Here is a 23260-nt window from a genome sequence, read left to right on the forward strand (position 1 = left end):
CAGAGCACTTGCCTATCATGTAAGAGGCCCTGGGTTCAATTCCCAGCACAAGAGAAAAAGCATAACAAATTTACTATGTTCATACATGTTCAATACAAACATTTCAAGCACTAGACATACGTGTAATATAAAAGTGGAAGTACTCCTTGATATGCCTATTTTTTATTATATTCTACAATGCTAATGTTTGTTACAGTCTTCCAAATATTTTCTACTCAAATCAAACAGGCATATACACTTTTTTCTTTCTTTATCCAAATAAAATTAGTGGTAGTTTCACAAATTGGAAGTTTAAATTCTATTAAAAGTATAAGCTTTGGGGTTCCCTAGACCTGGACTCAAATCTTCAACTTTTTGGTGGTGTGACCCTAGAAAATTTACTTCTTTAAGCTTCATTTTTTAGGGGAAGTATAAAAATAGTAATTATTTTGTGAGGCTTGATGATTAAAATCTATATAGTGTATATAAATCACTTAGCACAGTGCCAGACACATAGTGTTTGATAAACACTGATTGTCTATGACAAGTGACCTTTCTCATTATTTCCCTTTTATATTTTACTACTGTTAAATAAATGTTGCTCATTTCAACTAATTATATCTAAGTTGGAAACTCGTTTTTTAAGTGTAAAATTAAATTAACATGTGCGGGGGTGGGGGGGAGGTGTCTCACTTTTTTTTTTTTTTGGTGATAATCTCCTGAGTCTCCCCAATACTTCACTCACGTCTAGAGAGTGGATTCTGCAATGAAAAAAAAAAAAAAAAAAAACAAAACCAAAAAACTTTTGTGACTTCATGGCGTGCTGAGAATGCTCAACCAGGTCAGGTTTTACACAGTGCGCACAGCAGCATTTGCTTTATCATGCAATTGTTGGGTGGCACCCCTTTAAGCTCGTCTCCCACAGTCGCGCCCCTCCATCCCCTCTGAGATAAGGACTGCCACAGGGGAAACGAAACCTCATCGGAACCCAGGGGGACTTGACCGCCGAGGGGCGCCTCCTGGGAGCAGCGGCAAGGCGCGGTGCGTGTGTGAGGTGCGCCCGAGGGGTGCAGGGGTCTGGCAGAAAGGGCCCGGGCAGAGCGCGGGCTGGAGGTTCCTCTCCAGGTTCTGGCACTTGGTTCTCCAGAATCTTCGTCTGGAGGCATCGTCCCCGCAGTCTGCAACCCCAGGGTCCCACTGCCTCCACAGTGCGGCCCTGCTGTCCCACTCGCTTTCTTTTTTGGCACTGCCCTTTGCCCTCCCATGGAGTCCACTGTTTACTCTCCCTTCACTTCCAGTCACCCATAGGTCACCCTCCCTCTACCACAGTCACCCATTTTGTCCCCTCGCTCTTCACTTCTCTCATTCCCAGAGGACTCTGCAGACAGAGATGCTGTGGACCCCCCGGCCAGGGTCTGCTCTGGTGAGAACCCTCAATCCACCTTTGCCCCCTCCTCCGGGACACGGGAGGCAAGTTTCCGCCCGGTCCTTTCCCCAGTGACAGGACTTGGCGGCGGCCACTGCCGGGGAGGCGGAGAGAGGGACGGCCTGGCTCCCGAGCCCCCTCCTCTGCTCGCGAGCTCGCGCGGTCTGTCTCTCTCCGCAAGTGCGGAGACGCGGCGGCGGCGGCGGCGGCGGAGGAGGAGGAGGAGGAGGAGTGGAGGAGGAGGAGGAGGGAGTTGGGGGAGGATCTCCATTGAAATAAACAACCAGGCAGCAGTTATTAACACGGGAACATGGCGGCCGCAGCCTCAGCTACAGCTTCGGCGGCGAAGGTCAGCGCCGACGGCAGCCGGCACCTGACGGCGTGACCGACCGGAGCCGGTAACCGCGCCTTCCTCAGGGGCTGCGAGGGCGGGTGGGAGGCAGGCGGGGGGCGCCGCGTCCCCACCCCCAGCCGCGACTGCCCTTCCTGCGCGGAGCCCGGAGGAGCCGTGCGCCTCCGAGAGGGCTGTTTTTGTGTGCGGGCACCGCTGCCCGAGTGTGCGGAAAACGGGAGTTGCATCCCGGAGGCGCCGCGGAGCTGGGGAGTTGGGGTTTGGGGGGTGGGGAGGGCGGGAAGCGGCGGGGAGACGCGGAGTCCCCGGGAGAGAAAGGAGGCGCTCCAGCGCCTTGCGAGAGCTCGGGAGACGAGTCCCGGAGCGCGAGGCGGGCGGAGGCTGCAGCCCGCGGCGCAGGCAAGAGGTGAGCGCCGAGGCGCGGCGGGGAGGCCGGGGGCGCGGGCGCGGCCCCCACTGGAGGAGCGAGTGTCTGCCGCCCAGACCGGTGCGGGGTCGGAGAGAGCCGAGGCTCCGGCTCTCCCGAGGGCAGCGCGGCTGAGCTGGGAAGGTGAATCCCCAGAAGGTGCATTCTTTGAGGGAAACGCTTTGCGGCTGCAGCGCAGGGTGGGAGACGGGCGAGGGGAGGCAGGACTCGGGAAGTGCTGGGGGTGTGTGAAGGTGAAGCGGAGTGTCAGAGGCGGCCGGCGGGCTGAGCCTCTGGGAGGAGGAGGTGGAGAAGGAGGAGGAGGGGAGCCCCGGCCCGGCAGGCAGCCGGGCCCGTGTCAGCGCCGGGGGCGGGGGGCGAGGGGCGCCGCGCGCCGCGGGCGGACGGGAAGGAGCTGCAGCGGGCGGGGCGGCGGCGCGCTTGGGCCGAGCAGGCCGGGCCGTGGTGGGGGCGGGGAGCCGGGGGCCGGGCCGCGGCGGCGCCGAGCTGGGCTCGCCCCTGACTTAACTTTCTGGGTGCGGGCATGTGTGCTGGAGGCGCGCTGGGGCCGGGGCCGGGGGCGGGAGGCGGTCCGGGAGGTTCCGGGTTGGCTCGCCAGCGCCCCCTTTTCTCTCCCCCTTTTCCCCGCCCCTGAAGGGACAGACCTTAGGGCCCCAGGCGGGAAGCGGGAGGGGCCCTTCGGCCGGCTCGCGACGGTCACGCCCCGGTCCTGGGGACACGCCTCTCTAGGGCCCCTAGGGGCTACTGGGGGAGGGGGCCGGGGTCGTCGCTGCGGGCTGGCGCTCCCCGCCCCCCGCCCCTCCGGGGAGTCCCGGAGGCGCCTCTTCCGAGATCGGGGGTGGGTCGGTCCCTGGTTAGATGGTCCCTCCCTCTTCCCCCTCCCCCTAGTGGTTTCCGGGGCCTGCGGGACCGAGGGGCGGGAATCGGGGACCAGAGCCCCTTCAACCGGCCGGGAGCTGGAGTGGGTCTAACGCCTTCTGGGTCCGTCACTGGTAGGGGAAACTTTCCTAAACCTGAGACCAAGCCGAACACCCTCCTCCGCCACCTCGTCCTCTAATCCCACTCCCACTCCACCACCTCCAATGCCTTCCCCTCCCACCGACCCGAATCTTGCTGCGTCTGACTGATGGGGCAGTGAGCCAATCGAAGGCGGGGAGCTGACCTGCCGGGTGTCGGTAAGCCAATCGTGGAGACCGGAGGAAGAAAGGGGGCGGGGTTTCTCCCGGACCAGTTGGAGCAGAGTTGCAAGCGGGGCGGGGGAGTCATGGAGACGCCAAGAGCCGTCCACTCTTGTCCATCCCTAGTCACCCGTACCTTGATCGGTGGGTTAGTGTCACTTACACGGCGTCTGGTTTGTAAGAGGTGCACGTAGAGGTACACGAGATACTGTATTTCTCTTGTACCGCGAGAGGCGTTGTCTGAGACACGACGAAGTCTAAAGCCACTTTAGGATGTGGCAGTAACTCCCGTGGCCCGGTTCTAAAATGGCATATGTTATAGTGATTATGTTCTGGACCTCAGCGCCGGGTTTACCTGCTGAGGATCATAGAAGTTACCCCTTTGCCTGTGTCTCATTTTAATCAGCCACTCCAACATGGGGACAATGAAATTTAAAAGGGTACCCTGAGAATGAAGGCATGGGGTAGTCTTACGTCAGCTGATTATTGGGAGTGTAAAGCATCATTGTTTGTAATGGCTTCACTGGTTCCTTGTGTAATTAGACCGCCAGTTACCAAAGTGCATTTGAAAGTTTGGTGTTTGGGGGACGACAAGAAAAAAAAATGTTGTGGTTTATGGTATGCTCTCCCCCCTTTGCTTTTTCTTGGGTAAACAAAATGAAGTTAGAAACCAAAGCATCACTGAAACATTAAGCGTGGGATTTTAAGGAGCAAAGCTAGTCAAAGAATATTTGTCTACAGAAGAAAAAAAAAGTCTGAGTAAAGTGTAGTTTGCCAGATTACTCCCACACAAAAGATTCCTAAAAATAATTTTAGTTTACTTCTTAAACACTGCTGAATAGTACAGTGTGTGGATACTTTTCTGGTTTATACAAGGTTAGGAGACATCTTTGGTTGTTTTAACAGTTGCGTTCAGTCAAGTGACTTTCTCAACTCCTGACTTTCAGGAACAGAGAAGGTAAGTCTTTGCTTTTCTGTAAGGAGCACAGGTTGCTCGGCAGGAATAGCAGTCTTAAAAAGACAGCAGCTGCTACAGTGCGCTTGTGTGTGTGTGTTGTGTGTGTGAGTGTGTGTGCGCCCGCACTCTCCTGTTCTTTGTTGGTGTGTTTAGTGCATCCTGGCAGCAGAAATGCTCCTTTTCCCAACTGGAATTTGTAGAATCTTTGGGAGTTCAAAGAATGAACAGTGTTAGATTAAGAATGAATCCATTCACTTTTGGGATAAGCATCCCATGAGTTTAATTTTGAGGCTTTGAAAAAAGATATTTTATGGGCATGAGATTTATGTTATCTATCAGGTTTTCAAGTTTTCGTTAATGTTGGGTTACTAAGAAATAATTGAAAATATGGTTTTAAGGAACAGCATTCTGTTGTAATATACCATATTAAAATGCATGTGAATTCCCTGTCAAGTAAAATCTTGGGTGTTCGTGTAGACATAAATTAATTGCATTCTGCTATAGCCCTTGAGGTATTATTTTAGTGATAAAAGAGTCAAAACTGAGAAGATAAAACAAACATTTATTTAAATTGTCGCAAGTAGGGAGTGTTACAGACATTCAAAATTTAACAACATCAACCCTCTACCCCCATCATTAGTTACTGTAGTTACTGATGGCCACTCTCATGCACCTCCTTCTCTCTGTTTTATATGATTAAGAGCAACACATTATTTTACTCATTCCTTCCATCAAACCTTGAAAATGTTATCAGATTCTTGGTTGCAGAGGCAAGCAAGTCCCCTAATGCCTGGTTAGGGGGAAAAAAAAAAAACCTCTCAAGCATATGGAGACATCTAGAAAAAGATGTGCATCGTCAGCTGTGATTCCATTGTGTGCGCTCTCAGACTGGATTTGAGCCTTCTTCCTCCTGGGAATTTCCCTCTTAACAAGAGGAGTTCTTTGACTTTTAGATGTCAGGATATTGAAGCAGAGGTAGAAAAGGAGCTCACCAATTATGAATTTAAATTTTTTTGGTAATTAATATTTTTAACTACCTTCATTGGTTAAATATAATTTAGGGTGACGTTAGCTCAGTGTTAGTAAAGCATTTTACTGGAAATATAAAATTTAAGGAATGGAAGAGATCTTGGACTGTGGTATACAATTGGATAAAGGGGTAATGCTCCCTGGTTGCCTTTTTCTATAGTTATATCTTATTAAAGCTTTCCTGGTCTCAGTGGAATCAAGGATCTGTGAGCAGGCTTCCATTACACACCCTATATTTAAGGATTCAGTACCTTAGCTGTTTCAAATCACATCAGGTTGAAATGTGACCCATAAGTTGACAGCTCAGATTTCTTAGAAAAAAATGTTTGTGTTGTGTTGGATTTAAAGCAGTTCTTTTAAGCAGTCCTTCTTAGAATGTTGGGTAGGGAAAAAGAAAAAGAGTGGTTTCTTTAAACAATTCTAGAAGATTAATTTTCTGAAATGCACAAGTGTGTCCTCATTTGATATTTTGACCATTTTGTCATGATAGTAATTATATTTAAAAGCACAGCTAATGTTTGGCTGTTGTTAGGGCAAAAGTAGAAATTATTAGCTTTTTAGTATTTTGGGTTTATAGTTTTGTTGGGTACTGTGTTGTTACATGCTTTATTGATTTTAAATGAAAAGAGTAGGAGGGAGAAGATAAATAACTGCTTTAAGCTGTTGGTCTTTCATTGTAGTAAATCAAAAAATCAGCAGCAAATCAGTGACTTTTACACTAGTGAAATAATACTGTGTACATACCAATAATGCAAGCCAAGTAAAGGAAAGCAGAACAAAGTCTTTTAGTTTTATTTTTGCCCTTCATATTTCAAACTAATTTATTTCTGTGCTTTACTTTTAAAAAAATATTTATTTATTTATGTATCTTTAATTTTAGGTGGAAACATTAGTTTGTTTTTATGTGGTGCTGAGGTTCGAACCCAGTGTCTCGGGCATGCTAGGTGTGCACTCTACCACTGAGCCACCACTCCAGCCCCTCTGTGCTTTACTTTTCTAAATAAAAAGATATTAGTGTTGGTGTGTTTATTTCCTTCTTTGTTTTAAAAATTTCTAGGTGGGTTTAGGAATTGCTAACTGTAGAAAGAATATCATGTCATATTACCCTCTAAAGTCTATTAAAAAGTAATGTTTGGAAAAGCTATAAAATTCGGTTATCCTGTCACCCCCAATTTGGACAAGCAGAGAGAGAACATATACTTTATGGGCCCTACATGGTAATTTCTAGATGGAGTTGAATGTGACTTCTATGCATCTTTTAGAAAACATTTAAAATTGATTATGAAAAGGGGTGGAAATCTTAAAGATAAACTTCTGCTTTTCAATATCACTGGAATTAAAAGACTAGATAGTCTGCAGGTAGAACATAATACTTTTGGGTTTTGGGGCAAAGATTTTATGTGATTACCCATGAAATTCTTGCTGATCATCAACCATATTTCTGGCACCAGTGGCTGTGATGACATAATACATTGTGGAAATGTTGATTCTAGGACAATGTTCAGTTGGTTTTTTGGGTGGAAGTTTCTAGAGAATAAGTGATCAGGGAACCTATGGTAGTGATTTACTTAACTAGTTTTGAGGCTTTTGGATATACACCCATACTTTCAAGTAATGAAGAAAAGAGGGCTGCATATATGTAGATGTTATTAACCCCTACTTGAAAATTCTAAAAAAAAATAAAAAAAAAATGTGACCAGTCATCAGTTGATAGATATGTGTAAAATTGAAGCTGTTAATTCTGGTAGAATTGATGCCTAAAGATAGTTCTGAACTGTTCTTTCTTTATAACCAACTTAAATCTCATTTGGGCTTTTCATTTTACTTTATTTTTCAGCATCTGGGATTGAACCCGGGGCCCTTAAACCCTGAGTCAGATCCCCAGCCCCTTTAATTTTGAGACAGGGTCTTACAAAGTTGTTTAGGGCCTCACTAAGTTGCTAGGGCTGGGTTTGAACTTGTGATCCTCCTACCTCAGCCTCCCAAGTCCTGGGATTACAAGAGTGTATAACACCAGGCCTGATTTTGTTTTGGTCTTTTTAGATCTTTGCATTCGTGCTTCCTTTATGCATTGTTTCACTCATATGTTCACTTAGCCATTTTATGCTTATTTGAGTGTACTAGCATTGGCCATGTACTTGAATAATAAAAACTGTGCATTAAAGAATCAAGTGATTCAAGGGGGAACATAGAATAGTTGATGATGCTTTTTTTTTCTTATTAATTTTTATTTATTTTTTTGGTGGCGGGGAAGATGGAAAGGGAAGTGTTTGCGTTAAGTTCAGTTTCTTTGGTACTTAAGCTCTGTTGTGTGTGTTTGTGATTTTAATTATGTAATGTCAGCAAATTGTACTTTGATTATGTATGTGAGCTCTTTTTCCTGAAAATAGAATTATTATATTTATAATTTTTAAAAAGTTGTTAAATGTTCCCTTGACTGATTAGTGTATTAAGTATATTTCCTTTCATAAAGGTATAAATATTTATAGATAGCTTTATTTCCTCTGAAATCTGTTGCATTCTCTCTATCCTAAGTCCTGTGTGGTTTGTGGTGGGGATGGCACTTCTCAGTTGGTTGAAGGTGATAGAGCAGCATGTCTGGGACCTCCCATTCCTGTGGGTTGCCTGTGCACTGTTGCAGCTTTAGGGATACATATTCTGGACCTTCACACCTTATCTTTTTAAAGGAAGGAAAGCTTATGTTCAGAGCCCTGCATTAGGTGTTCTGCTTTGGCTGTCAATTTTCTAGATGTGTCTTATATTTGATCTCAACTAAAATGCCTGCATTGGGAGAGTAATAATGATAAAAGCACAAATGATGATAACAACTCAACTATTGAGTTCCAGTAACCTGATAGTGTTTTTGATATGTGCTCATTTTTTCATTCCTGTCACTACCCTGTAAAATAGAAGTTACCCCCCCCCCCTTTTTTTTTTCAGGAGATAAGTTTAAAGGGGATTAGGTTATTGTGCCTAAGGACAAAACTTTTTTGGGAAAAGTTAACCTTGAGCAGTAAGTGGAGAAACAGGTCATAAACATCATAGTGAATGGTGAGTCTGAGCATGTCTTATTTGGAATTTGACAAAGCAAATATTTGTAGGACTTTAAGGCTGTCAGTCTAGTTGTATAGTCCGTAAGGGATTTGATTCATTTCAGTCCTACAAATTATGTCAGCAAGTATCTTCCAGACTCTTGTCTTAAGGTGGGCCTCTACCTGGACAGAAGTTATTTATTTTAAGACCAAGAAGTATTTTCTAGCTTTTGTTGTCCTCAGCCTTCTTGAAATTGAGTATTCTTTCCTGTCATTTACTTTTCAAGAAATAAGAACTACAAGGTAAAATAGTTAACATTTACTGAAAACCTAGTGTCAGTTCAGATGTCTTTCTTGTAAACTCTGGTAGGTTGGTTTCTCCTCATAGTGCCCTGAGGTGGTGGTTCTTGTTATCTCAGGAAATGGAGGCACAGAGCTGTCAAATAACATGCCAAAGGTCACACAGTCAGACTACTGAAGAGGAATTTGAACCCAAGAAGCCTTTGCTTCCTTAGCCCTGCCTCCTTAACTGGAATTGTTGTTAGCTATTAGACTCTTATCCAGTGCTTTGTTGAGGTAACATCCACCAGTGGTAGTCCCCAGTAGTGAAGGAAAGGGGTACGAATGTATTTTGCAAAACCGTATTTTCACTGCCTATTGTTCTCACAATAGAAAACTTGATTGAGGGGGTGTAGGTAGAAACTAGGCAGAGTGCACTATACGGGAGATAGGTTTGGAATGGAATAAAAAGCTGATACAGATATTTGTCTTATTTCTTTAAAATATATTTAATTCAGACGTGTTAACTGTTGGGTACAGATTGTGTGAGGATGTTTTGCACTCCCATGTAGCATGGATGACTCCGTGTTGAGATATTGTAGTCCCAAAAGAAGCTGATAATATATTCAGTCATCTGACTTCTGCTCTGCTATTTGTGGAATTCTTCTGTCTGCTCAATTATTTGCAGGGAGCCAGGAGAGCTTTCAGAGAGCTCTTTACCTATGCACGTATGAGGTTCTGCCTGCACTGCTTGTAATGTTCCAGCTGCTGGAACTGAAGACCTGTTTTCATAGATCACAATATAATGCATGGTGTTTTCTGTTATTTGTTTGTGTCCATGTGATATGTGATCCCAAATTGTCCAAGGCTTAACTTGGAGAACGTGAGTGAGTTCTGGAAGTTCCTGTTGCCACTAACTGATCTGTGCCCATTGAAGTACCCTCGAAATGATGATTGTCTTTTCTAGAAGATCATTCCTGCTTATAAAAGCAGCCCTTGATTCAGATGTGAAACAACTTTCATTGTTTTGATGTTACAGTAGCATTTGTAATGATATTTAATATTAATTTATCTGAAAATTTCTAATTCTATTGTTAATATGCTTTAAAGTGAAAAGTTTTATTATCAGAATGCAAATGAAAAAATTGAATTGCATTATCTTCAGGGGTCCTATACCTTGAGCCATTTGTAGGCCATCTTTAGAGTTAATTAAAACATTTACATAGTCTTATGGGTAACAAATTTAAAAAATACATTTAAAAAAATTTTTTACCTTTATTTTATTTTTATATGGTGCTGAGGATCGAACCCAGGGCCTTGCACATGCTAAGCAAGCGCTCAACGGCTGAGCCATAACTCCAGCCCCTAAAAAATACATTGTGATGTGCAAGAATATGTGTGTGTATGCTCGTTTATTTATTTATTTATATGTTGGGAATCAAATGTGGGGCCTTGTACATGCTAAGCATATACTCTGCCACTGAGCTATAGTCCCCAACCCCTAGGATATATATCTTTATAATAGGAATATTAATAAGTATAATGTTTAATAGGTAGTCACCTCTGTGTGGTTAACATTGGAACATGGAAATTCCTTCACATATCTTTTTAGATCCCTAAATTAGAAATATAGAAATTCCTTACCAAAATTCTGAACTTCAGGAGCATATACATTTCTGCAAATTAACATAACGTTTCTTGGAATTAGAGATGCTGGATGTGGTGGTTAAGGATACAGGCAGTGGGATTACAGTGCTTGAGACAATTCTGCTGTCCTGCACCTGCTATCTTTAGCCTGCAGAGTGTCATGCATGTCCTATAGGCTGTGCAGCCCATTAAAACTAAGCTTCAGGCACTGACTGCTCATTGTTTATGACTTTGAATTGAGGGTGTATTGATAAATAATGGTATAATTTCTTGACTGCTTCAGTTTGGGTTTCACTCTTTATAGAAAATTTCTCTTCTGCTTCCTTTTGCCTTTCTTTCCTGAAATTTTTTCCCCCTCTAAGAGTTGAAGATGGAAGATGGGTGGTAGTGAAAAGAACACAGTTAAGATTACAGGGGAGTTGGGTGTGGTGGTGCACACCTATACTACCAGCAGCTTGGGAGGCTGAGGCAGGAGGATCACAAGTTCAAAGCCAGCCTCAGCAACTTGGTGAGGTCCTATGCAACTCAGTGAGGCCTTGTCTCCAATAAAATACAAAAAAAAAAGGACTGGGGAAGTCATTAAGTGCCCCTGGGTTAAATCCCTGGTACAGAAATAAAATAAAATAAAAAAGAATACTGGGCATGTCTGTTACTGTCATTAAGGATTTCATGTAGATGATCATGATTTGTAGTTTCCTTCTTTATCAAACAGATTTGCCCTGTTAACAGCACTTAGTTAAAAAGCTAGCTGTTAATTAAGAAAGCCATTAGGTAGTGCTGGGTTAAGTTCACTTATCAGTCATTGGCTGATTTGTGGGATGTTAGTTGCTGGACAACATTGTGGTCCAGCAGACTGGGACTGAGCCTGTTTTGTTTGGTAGGATTATTACACTCACCAGCTTTTATGTATTTTATTTCCCTCTTTTAAGGATATTGTTACAAGCTCTTTAATGTTAGATGTCTTGAGAATAGTCATTTGGTCCAAAATGGTCAAAATGGTACATATTGGAATCTTGAGATGATTTAAGATGGTGAAAACTATAAACCAATTCCTAAAACTTAAGATCATCTGCACCTTTGGAGTTTCTCATAGTGTATTGTATTTTTTATTTCTGTAATTTCTGTTTTGAGACTTATTTTATGTGTTCTTATTGCTATTTTAAGTCTTATTAATATCTTGATTTCTTAAGTCTTTTCCATACAGGGATGATATAAAATTTTTCTTTGAAAATATTAATTTATTGTATTTTTTTTAAAGAGAAAGAGAGAGAGAGAATTTTTCAATATTTATTTTTTAGTTTTTGGCGGACACAACATCTTTGTATGTGGTGCTGAGGATCGAACCCGGGCTGCACGCATGCCAGGCGAGCACGCTACCGCTTGAGCCACATCCCCAGCCCAATTTATTGTATTCTTTACCACCAGAGACTTCTAAGTAAATAATACAAATAATGGATATTAGCAAAGGAAATTGAAGTCACATGAAGATCTTTCCCTTATTCTGCACACTACCTTTTATATTAGCAAAGGGCACATAGAATTAACTAAGAATCCTAATGGAATGGATGACTCTTAAGTTATAAGATATAATACAACAAAATAACATGATATTTGCTATGGACTGAACATATGTATTGAGGATGACACCACTCCCCCCCCCAAAAAAAAAAGTCAAGAAAATGTCTGGACATTGAAGGGCATTGGAAAACAAAACTGGAGCATTATTTTTCTCTAGTTAAAGGACATTTACATAATCAACAGCAGCATTCTTGCAATCATTGATAAACTCATTTTTTAAATATTTATTGTTTAGTTGTAGTTGGACACAATATCTTTATTTTATTTATTTATTTTTATGTGGTGCTGAGGATCGAACCCAGGGCCTCACATGTGCTAGGCAAGCACTCTACCGCAGAGCCACAACTCCAGCCCCTGATAAACTCATTTATAATATTTTCACTTGAAGGAAACATTCAGGAGAGAAGAGAAATAGGAGATGAAGGAAGCCCAAATTGTAGCTTGAGGGGGCAGTGGCTTTAGGCAAGAATTAACTGGGCCTGGGCATACCTGTTCAGTGTCTGTTGCTCCAGGAGTCATGACCTATCACTTGGAGAGGCACTGCCTTTTATCTTGTATGTATATGGGGAGGGGTCAGCCACTGGGACCTTCATGTGGAGAGGGGAGAGAGAGTAAGGGAAACCCTGTGGTAGATGGAAGATGGTGCAAATCCCAGGGGTTGAGGCACCTGATGCTCATTTGTACAACAGTTGTTTACCTGCTCCACCAGAAGCAGGCCATCTGTTAAGTATAGAGCCTTCTGATCTGCATCCTTCCTTTTGGGGCAGGATGAGAATGCTGATGGCCTGCTTCCTTCAAGCACCATGAACCCCAGAGGCCTCTAATTTCATGCTCTGAATTACTAAACTAAATGTTTACATTTGGGGGACTCTTGTTTTCAGGGAGGATGTGGGGCAACACTTACCAAAAAATGGGTGAGATAAGCCTAGAGGAAGGGAAGGCCTTTTGGGGCTTCTGGTTTTCTGAGGTTGAATACTATACTTTACCAGGCTTGTGCATCTGTGGGATGTTGGAGGAGTAAGGGGAAGCAGTGCCTTTGCAATGAGCGTTGAAGGGAGTTTTCCCTTTTCTGTCCCTTTCCTGTTTCTCATTGAGCTTCAGGTAAGTCTGGGAGCCATACAGCAGATTTGAGTGTCTGCCCTAAGTTTTCATAGATGTTTACTCTTTTCAATAAAGGGATTTGGATTAGGTAAATAGCTCAGAGGTACAATACTTGCCTAGCATGTGTGAGATCTTGGGTTCATTCCCCAGCATCACAAAAAAGAAGTGTGTGTGTGTGTGTGTGTGTGTGTGTGTGTGTGTGTGTGTGTTGGGGGGGGATTTGATTTAAGTGTATAATGAAAATAAACAAAAAGAAATACATTCAGAAAGAAATTAGAGATGGCCTAATGCAAAACCCCTCAGGAGTGTTGAGCCAATGATGTACGAACCTAGGTTAAAAAGACCAAGCAGATGGAAAATACCAATGCAAAGAGGAGCTATGACTAAAATTTGTAAGTTAATGAAGGTATATATAGAGTATAAAGCAAGAGTAGTGAGCACCTGACCTTGCAGTTTAAAGGAGTTTTAGGGACATACTAGAAATTTATTTAAAGTTATCAAACTGAGTAGGCATTTCATGGTACTTGCTAGTTAAGTGAATGAACAGTATATAATTTATTTAAGGCTTAGATAAATATATGGATGACTTTATAACATGTTAGTAAAACAGATGAAGACTTTTGGTATACATTCTTTGAAGTTTAATCTCAAGGAGAGAGACCATGAACTAAAGTGCTTTGACTAATCTGGTATTATAGTTTTGTCCATTGTATCCTGCAAGTATGCCTTTAATGGCACATATTGGCTTGTCTGAATGATTCAAGAAATTGCACATTCTTATTGGTTTTCTAAAATTGGGGAGTTAACATACTTACATACATGCATACATACACATATTGCCTGCATGCGCGCGCGCGCGCACACACACACACACACACACACACACACACACACACTTCTTCTTTCCCCCAGATAGTTAGTAAGTCACCTTCTTTGCTGCAGGTCATTAATAGACTGATCTCCAAATATTCACTTTCTAGTAATGGAATTCCCCACTCATAATGGATGATAGCTCCAAACACTTTGTGGATGAATCTATCATGAAACCAACTTTTTCTGTTTCTGCTATTTGTATGAACCTTTGTACCTATTAGTGTATCTTCCTGGGCTCCTATGAACATCTGTTGATCATACAAATTCTTGTTCCTTGATTTGCCTAGAGAAAAATGAATGAATTATTCTAAAGTTTAGGAAGCATTCCTTATTTTAGGAGTTTATATTACTAATCTCAGTTAATACCAAACTGATCAATCAAAAGAAAAAGAGAGTCTAATAATATTCAGAGGTTATTAGTAAGTTGCTTAATATATTAAGTATAGATTTTATTAAAAGTGTTATACAGAATCGATAAATACCTAAATTTTTGGCCTTGTCACTTTGGTAAAAATTGAACATTTTTTTACACCTGGACTTATTAAATTTTCCCCTGTAGAGTATTTTGACACTCTGGTGAAAAGAGGGATTAATAATATCCGTTTATAGTAGAGAGAGGAGAAAAAGGTAAAGAAAACCTTGGGGAAATTCAGTAGTTCTAGAAAGGTAATAAAACAAAACCAAACACAAAGAAAGTATACCAGAGTTGGCACTTAAATATTTCTACCGAAGAAGTGATAAAAGAGAGAATGAAAAGCATCACTTGAAGGGCTGTTTTCTCAATAGATAATGAAATTCTACAGTGATCCAAAGAGCAGAGCCCTTAGAGTCTACATTAATATATGCTTGTGACAACACTTGTAAAAATATTCTCATCCTCTCCAGATTTCTACTTTAACAATAATTCCTTACTGGGTGGGATCATTTTATTTGCAGAATAAGTCAGAAGACTATGTATCTTCCTGTCATCTATTCTCATTCTGTCACCAACCAATCGTGTGTTAAGTAGTAAAAACCATGTATGACTCAGGTGGAACAGCAAGGTGGCACTTCCCAATGTGCAGAGTCATGTGTGTCTTGTTCCTAATTCCAGTGATGCTTGAATAATGTGGTAAAAAGAATGGCTAAATAACAACTCTTTCAATGCTTTTATGTTTTAATTTCCTAAAATGAAAGGTTACTAGCTAGAATGTGTTGGGGATTTTCTTTTTTTTTTTTTTAAAGAGAGAGAGAGAGAGAGAGAGAGAGAGAGAGAGAGAGAGAGAATTTTTAATATTTATTTTTTAGTTCTCGGCGGACACAACATCTTTGTTGGTATGTGGTGCTGAGGATCGAACCCGGGTCGCACGCATGCAAGGCAAGCGCGCTACCGCTTGAGCCACATCCCCAGCCCGGATTTTCTTTTTTTGTCCCAACTTTTTCTTATGAAAAATTACATACAGAAGTTTCAAAAGAATAGCACAATGAGTCCCTATGTACATTTTGCTATATATATATATATATATGTGCTTTTTCATTCCTTTTCCCTTCCACCTTCTCCAGTATGCCAGTATGGGTGTATGTATTGGATAAATCATTTCAAAGTAAGTTACAGATAGGATACTTCATCCATAAAGAGTGCATTACCTTATAATAAAAACATTGTCTGATGTAACCACAGAATACCGTTATTACCCTTAAGAAAACTTCTACTATTAAGTCTCTATTTCAGTTTTTCCAGTTGTCTCCAAAATGTCTGTTTCAGCTTTAATTTTCCAACAGAATCTAATCCGTTTCACTCATTGCATTTAGTTTCCTGTCTTGCATCTCTTTTTTAATAAGGACCAAGTTTGCCTAGTTTGATTGCTCAAGTCATTTTTAAGAGTCCTAGTCAGTTGTTCTGAAGAGGATGCTCTTGTGTCAGTTTGGGGGCATCTGCTATTGAATGTTTAGAATTCAGTTTTTCCAGAAGCATTAAGAAATTCTTGGATGTGTCAGTGAGATTGACCAGGGTGGAAGAAACAGCACAACCTTTGAGAGCTTATCGCTTGAGATAGTAGCATCTTGTGACATTGTTAAGATATGCTTCTTCTGCGGCCTCTTTAAGTCTTGGCCTAGACAAACTTTCTACTGCCAGATCATAAGGAGATGCAGAAGAAAAGGCAATATCTGACTTTGAGGATGTTTACTAGCTACTAATTACAGGTATTTTTTTCCCTCTAGGAAGTAGCAGATTTTTTATTTAGGCACAGACCAAGGTGTCTTGGAGTATTGAGATTGAGGTATGAATTTTATAGTTCACTTGGATAAATAGAAAGCTTTAATTCAAACACTTATAGAGACAAACATTTCCTGGGGTGTTTTGGAGTATGGTACCCAGAGTTTCTTGAATAGTTGACCACTCTAAATCTTTAAACTTGAAAATTTGTTTTTATTTTTTCTTTGAAGTGTCTCCATTTGTTTTCCATGCTAACCTTTCCTACTCCAAAACTATTTCTAGTTTCTTTAGTTACTAGTTAATGCATCTTTTCACTCTCCTACTTTATGATCTTATTTAAAGTATGATACAGTCAGTCCTCTCTTCTTTCATGAACACAGGTGTATCTAGGCTTCATTCTCATCTTGAGAAATGGACTATAAAGGTGGAAAATTATTTACAGGTTTGCGGTGTACACTAGAGAGAGGCACCTGGTTAGTCTCATCCCCTTAATACAATGGATACTGGCACCCAAGAAAATAGTAAGAAATAGCACAGAAAGTTGGATAACCCCAGAATAACCCTTCGATTGAAACTTTAAACGAAAAAGCAAAGCAAAATGAGGTTTTCTCCTTCTATTGCAAGTAGTACTGTGGGAGGTGGAGCATTGCTAGGCTAATGGCTGTGGTCAGGTCCTGCACCTTCCTCAAGGGGACAGAAAATATTGCTCAATAGTAAGGGAAATGTTGCTTTGTCGAATTAATATTTAAATTGGGAAATCGTAAGCTTAGGACATAGGTTAGAGACATCAAGAAAGGAAAGAAAAGTGAGACTGATGATAGACCTTTTAATTTAACCAATCTGGATAATATTAAAGTGATTATGAACTTAAAATAAATGACTAAGATTTTTTTAAAAATAAAACTTTCCTTAAATGTCTTGTAGATAATACTCTGTGGTATTCTCTTTATTGTTTTCATTATGTATATACTCTGCTACTGTTTAAAAAATGTTGGCATATTGGGGAGTGTGTTAATCTTCTGATACTGTAACAAAATACCTGAGGTAATCATTTATAAAAGGGTAAGCCATGACCAGTTGGCTCCATTGCTTTTGAGTTTGTGGCAGTACATCATAGTGAGAGCGTGTTCACTCCATGGAAAAAAAGAAGAGGGGTTAGGTTAGAACCCTACTGTCTCCTTTGAATGTATCTCCTTGTACCTCCAGTGGCCTAAAGACCTCCCTATTAGTTTCTACTGTCTCCTAAAGCACCAAGGTGGGGACGACATATTTTCTCATGGGTCTTTGTGAAACATTTAAGATTCAAACTATAGCAGAGAGGGTAAAACAGAAAGTATTGTAGTAAAAAGTATTGAACTCAAACTTCTAAGTGTTCTGTGCTACATCCAAAATAGATGTGGTAGCTGCTAGGGTCATTTGTGAGGTGGAGGGGCATGTGTACTTCAAGATTCTGAAATGTAACCAAAACACCAACATTAAGGACAGGGGGCAAGGGGAAAACAGCAAAACAATATATATAAAAAAATGCTATTATTGTAAAACAGTGGCTATACAAAACCTTTAGAAAATTAGGTCTCTTTGAGTATTTACTTTGGTTCTGTTTTTATTCCTTTAAGCATCTCAAATTTAAAAGCAGTCATTTAGGAAAAATACTTATAAAATGTGTGATATTTCTCTCTCTCTTTTTTTTTTTTTTTCCTAAGCCAGTTTGAAGTGTGCAAAAATTCCACTTAGGTCAATGAGCTCTTTTACAATGTTGATCTGTATCTTTTTACTAACTGTAAACTGTAGACCCACATTAAGGAGCTCTAGCTTTTTACTGTCCTTGCTCACTGAGTGTTACCTGTCTGTTTGTACTTTTCTATTTTTAATAATAGTTTGTTTTTAAAATTTCTGCATTTTATCTGTTGTGAGTTTGGAAGTCCGATAACCAGATTTGTTTACTCTTTCAACAAACGTTTAATGAGTACCTTCTATCTGCCAGACACTACTAATACAGAGATTAAAAAAAAGAAATGGCCCTATCCTCAAAGTTTTTGCAATTTAGGGAAGGAAAGAGACATGTGGACACATAATTACTGTACAACATATGCATTAGATTAGAAGACTGTATTAAGAATAGAGATCTGTACAGGTGTATTATGTGAGAAAAGTACATTTTGTGAGGTGAAGAAAGGCCTTGGAGCTGCCCTAGTGTTTGATTTAAGCCTCAAAGACTGACTGAGATGAGATTTCATCATAGAATATAGAAAAAGCATTTTAGAGAGAGGCATGCACATAGGATAAAGGTAGAAAATGTATGTTCTGCTTCCTTTTATATTGCTTGCACTTTTAATAAGAGCTGCCTGAGAATCTGAGACTTACTGGTAAAGCTAGTGATTGTAGTGCACAGAATATGGAAATGTTTGTTTCCTTTGCATTTTTTTCATGTGTTCTGCTCAGGGTATGCTTACTGTTGTTGCATCATATACCACTCCAAAATTGGTGTCATTGTGCTCACAGATATGGGTCAGAAGCAGAAAGGCATGATGGACATGCTTTATGTGCTACCTGAATAGCTGGTATCTCTTCCAATTAGATTCAGAGCCAGGGCTGGGTTGACGGCTGGGGAATGGAATCAACTAAACCCTTGCTCACTGACTTCCATTGGTTGAAATCTAGGCTGCATTGTAGAGTAGAGTACCTACAAATGGCTTCTCCTTGTGTCTGTTTGGGCTTCTCAAGAACATGACCGCTTAGGTTCAAAGAATCAGTGTCAAGGAAGCAGATTGTAGCGTGATATTTTGAAAAACTTTCTGAAAAGAATGTTTATAGACCTCTTTTTGTTTGTTTTGTGGTGCTGGGGATTGAACCCAGGGTCTTGTGTATACTAAGCAAGTGCCTTACTGCTGAGCCACATCTCCAGCTAGGACTTTTTTTTTTTTTTAAACTTTTGTTTACTTAAACAAAAGTATTATATTATACTAACTAATTGTGTAATAATGATTAAGCATATGTTGCCTGTAGATGGACCTGTTACTTTGGGTAAGTGCTTTAATGTTTCTGAGTTCTCATTTCCTTTCTTTTTCTTTTTCTTTCTTTTTTTTTTCTCATTTCCTTTCTTGTGAATGGGGATAATAATACTTGGTGGTGAGTATTATAGAAGGTTTTGTATTAAGAAGCCAGAATGAATTAGATAATTTTAAAGAAACCTGGTGCTGTATTCTCACTTTATCACCAGTAAGATGGAAAGGCATTAATCTTTCTAAAATTTTTCTTTAAATTTTGGAATTAACTTTTTAAAAAGAGAGACAATATGTCCCCATTGTATTTTTCTTTCCTTCTCAGGTATATGGGTGCAGTTTCAGTAGATGATCCATTTTATAAATTAAGGCAGTCTTCTACTAAAAAGATTTCTGATTTTTGTGTGTTGAGAGAAAGGATGATAGACTTTTATAAGTCTCTCATTCAAGAGTTATCAAATTTTAGAGTGCATAAATTATCTACTTTGCTTATCAAAGTGAAAATTCCAAGGTCCCTTCATTGAGGTCTAGAAAATGATGGATGGATGGGTCTAGAAATTGGCTTTTTAAAGGAGACTCTTCAAGTGTCTATTGATAGATACAGGGGGGAACCACCTGTGAAGGCCTCCTGGTCTCAGCCCTAAGCATGGAGGATATCAGGAGTCCCAGTAACTTGAGAGGTAGGTGGCAGGCAGTAGGGACAATCTGTAGAGATGACAGGTGAGACAAAGTGGCAGTTGGTACATTTTGTTTGAAGTCACTCATCTCTAATAAGAAATTTCTCCATAGCAGACAGGTGAGAAAACCACACATTGAAGTAACTTTGGAACGTGAATTTTAGTTTGCTTTCATTTTTGATAATTATTTCAAAATCTCATTATTAGGTTTTCCTTCCTAATCACTCCTAGGAGGTTATGACACTAATGGGGAGAAGGATTGTAAAGTTATTCTTAGAGACTCTAAAAACCTGAGGACTGTTCTGTTGGAAGATGTTAACATCAAGTACAAGAAAAATTTGGAGTTCCTCGAATGCAATAGTTTGTTTGTTTTTCAGTTCTGTGAAGGCAATTTGGTGTAATAATGAGTAGATTGCCATCCAGTACCATTATTTGAACAAGTGTGACCTTGTGCTCCAGTTTCCTTAATTGTTTACGGACACGTAGTTAGTGTTCAGTAAATCTGGGTTAGTTATTTGGGATTATAATTCAAAATAGATTATTTTAAATTTATATTGAGGATGTTTCAAATAACCATTTAGGAATGTAATCCTAAAGACTAGAACTACCCACCAGTATACTCAGGATTATTTATGGTCAAGCTTTTTTTTTTTTTTTTTTTTTTTTAAGCTTCTTTCCTAACGCCTTTGTCAGTCACTTCCTGTTTAAAGAATGTGAAAGAGTTGTGCAGCACTCTATGTTATACAATGTTATGAACGCTTCTGTGGTTATCAACTCTTTTTAAAAGTAAATGGGGTATTCTGCTTGATTACAGAATGATTATTATTGTAATCCTACAGCATTTTAGTATTGAGTAAATATAATTCAGTAGTTCTCAACAGGTGAGGGTAGAGGAAAAGAACAGATAATTTATCATTTGGCCTGTGGAAATTCCTGTGTCTTCACATCGTGCGGTCACATGGTAGTTGTTGTTTGGTGAAGCTGGTAGTGAGTGTCATTTTGTGCAGAAAATTGAGAGGACGGTGATTTAAATCAAGAGTTAAAGTGTCTAATGCTTTGGAATAAAGTTGGAGTTTTAACTATTCAGAGATGGCAAAACATTTTTATTATATTGAAAATATCTGAAAAATAAACTATGAAATTCATGTTTCCTTAACTTGGGAGATTGCTTGCTTAACATATCTAGGTGTTTTTCTTAGAAGTAGATAATGTTATTCTCTACAAAGAGATATACTTAGATTTCTCAGGGAAATATCTCATGGGAACTCAATGTTAGAATTAGTTGGCTGGATTGATTATAATTTAAAATAAAACCCAGTTTTTTTTTTTTTTGGAAAAATTACTGCATAAGACTTAAATGTTGATTAGTTTAACTTATGGCTTGAAATAAAGTTATTTTTCTGGGAAACAAGTGAAGCTCTTGCTAAGAAAGGTCAGATTAATTCACCAAAAACAGGTATCTGCTTTTCTAGGAGTTTGACTATGATCTTGTAAGTAAATGCTTCAAAACCACTTGAATCACCAAGGAAAGCAAGTCGCTTTAGTAACTGTCCATCTAAGTGGTATTCATTGTACAGTTTAATTAAATCTGATCATCAGTAATCATTCTCTTTTCCATAGAGATAAGTTGACTCTCTGAAATTTTCAAGGTCTGTCCTATTCCAAAGATAAACTCAGGATGGTAGAGGATGCCTGCAGTCAGTTGTGTTTGCCTTGTTTACAAATGTAGTACACTGATTTACTCAGGTGATGGAAACCTATGTAGCTAAATTCTCTGATGGAAAGTTTCCAGATCCACAGGGAAAGATGAGATATTAGATATAGTTACCGGAGAATAGTATTTAGAGGTTGTGTTTATGAAGTTCAAAGGAACAAATGCCTTCTTTTATTAGTAGAATATGAGCAGAGCATTTGTAAATAGTAGTAAAGGAAATTTCTGGGATGATTTTAGTGCACCTCTCATACATGAACATAGATGATTGGTTACATTTAGAATGTTGGATTTCATGTAGTTCAATTTTTGTATAATTAATAAATCTCAGTAACACTGCTGTATAGTAGACTAATAACCATTACTTCACTTCTAGTTATACTTGTGACAAAGTATCTACCTTGACTAAATAATTACAGGTCAAGGGATTAAAATAAAAGATGCTTCCTTGTTGGTAAGGTCTGATGGTTGCACATTCACATGGGGAGGTTCATGACCTCATGCACTGCCTAACCCTTCCTCCTGTCCTGGCTTCCTGTTGTCTCACTAGGACTTCTCTGGAAACACGGGTATCTGCATTAGTATCTGAAGGAATCATGTTGTGCTCTGGGTGCTCTGTCTTGTGTTTACCCTTTAAGTTAGAAGCCACTAAATTGGGTATGAAAACTCACTGTCTTTTTACCATTTTTACTTAATTTTTCATATTTGTTTTTAAATCTTGAAATAGGAACATTTATTAGTAAGTCAAATGAGCTATTCTGTCAGAGCTATGGAAACTGTGGAGTGCCATCTGTGTAGTTTGTGATGTGCCATATCAACTCATATTTGAGCTTTTAGCAGGAAAAGTGAATAAAATTACAAAGCATTTTTATTAACACAGCTCATCCTACAGTAAATCAGGGTGAGAAAATGAATTTTTGAGAGACAAAATGCTTTTCCAGTTTAGTTGTATTAATTCTTCTAGAGCATGTGATATCATTTAGTAATTTACCCATTAGTATGCACCAACTTACCATCTTGATATATTGTTAAAGAAATATGCTTTTACTTGGACAGATTCGTTTTACAGATAAACTATTAGTTTTCATTCAGAATAGATATGTACTAACTTCCCTCTCTGATCCATCCTCTGGAATTCCTGATTTTTTTTTTTTTTTTTTTTGGTGGTGCTGGGGATCCAACTCAGGGCCTTATGCATGCGAGGCAAACACTCTACCAACTGAGCTATATCCCCAGCTCCCTTCTGGAATTCCTAAGCAGCAATGCCTAATATCTGAATTTAGTGTTCTAGACATTGTACGTGGACTTGGAGCAACAAGTATTCAAGCCTTCCCAGCATAGAATTTTAGTTTTTCATGACCTTGTTACATTGATGCCAAGACCTTTGATGTTTTCTTTCTTCCTTATGGAAACAAAAATTTTAAATGTAAACTGTATAGTATGACCCTTTGTTCTAGCCAATTTACCGTTTCATGATTGTGAAAGTACTCCTAAGAGACAGACAGCCACTTTTTCCTTGTGTCAGTTGGGCCTCCTCCTGGTTTGTGAGACATCAGGAGCCTTTCTAACCATTGCCCATTGGTGGTCGTCTCCTTTTCTCATCTTTATTCTACTTATTTCCCAGACCACACACCTGGCTTTTGACTTCATGTTAGCTTATCTCATGTTCCGGAAACTTAGCAGGAGCTCATTATAAGAAGGTATATGAAGTATATAGCTAAGTGGAAAGTAATTCATGTAACTCTACTAAATGAAACTTAAAAGATTTAAAACTTACATATATAATCAGTTATTCAGTTTTTAAAAAATATTTT

At 40.0% G+C, this 23260-nt stretch overlaps 1 protein-coding gene across 3 annotated transcripts in view; it reads left to right on the forward strand.

Moving 5' to 3' along the window:
* The first annotated feature begins 1678 nt into the window (after positions 1–1678).
* Positions 1679–23260, forward strand: part of Ncoa2 (nuclear receptor coactivator 2) — a 263190-nt gene continuing 241608 nt past the window's right edge. For all 3 annotated transcript variants that reach the window (XM_026397268.2, XM_077801439.1, XM_077801440.1), the window contains exon 1: positions 1679–1803. The gene's annotated coding sequence lies outside the window, so the exon portion shown is untranslated. The remainder of the gene's footprint in view (positions 1804–23260) is intronic.

This window comes from Urocitellus parryii, chromosome 7, assembly GCF_045843805.1.
Source record: "Urocitellus parryii isolate mUroPar1 chromosome 7, mUroPar1.hap1, whole genome shotgun sequence".
Lineage (NCBI taxonomy): Eukaryota > Metazoa > Chordata > Mammalia > Rodentia > Sciuridae > Urocitellus > Urocitellus parryii.